Here is a 455-nt window from a genome sequence, read left to right as displayed (position 1 = left end):
TTATACAATATTAGAAAAAATATAAGATTTATAATATTAATTTTAAAAAATTTTTAAAAATACAAATCGAATCATCCGATTTGTGATTGTTTATTTAAAAAATAAAACAATACAAACAAATTATGCTTCCTATATATATAACCTATAGCAATGTAAAACACTTCTCTCCTTAGAAGATCTTGTAATACACCTCTCTCTCACAGAAAAAATAGAAAGCGTCTTTCCCTCAACACTTTTTTCTCTCTCTACAGATTTTCTGGTTCCTAGATCCAAGCTAGCTACACTACTTTATAGATTCAGCTTAGGCCTTAGCACTTAGGTTACATTAAACTTGTCTTGTCTAAATCTCAACTTGCTCATTTTGTTTCTTTTTTTATTTTTAAAATGTTGTATAAAAATAAAAATACAAGATAAAATAAAATTTATTGTTTTTTATATTTTACTTTTATTTTTTT

The sequence above is a fragment of the Arachis ipaensis genome, chromosome B02 (genome assembly GCF_000816755.2).
Source record: "Arachis ipaensis cultivar K30076 chromosome B02, Araip1.1, whole genome shotgun sequence".
NCBI classification, from domain to species: domain Eukaryota; kingdom Viridiplantae; phylum Streptophyta; class Magnoliopsida; order Fabales; family Fabaceae; genus Arachis; species Arachis ipaensis.
The sequence above is the reverse complement of the archived record's forward strand: the minus strand, read 5'-3'. Positions refer to the sequence as shown.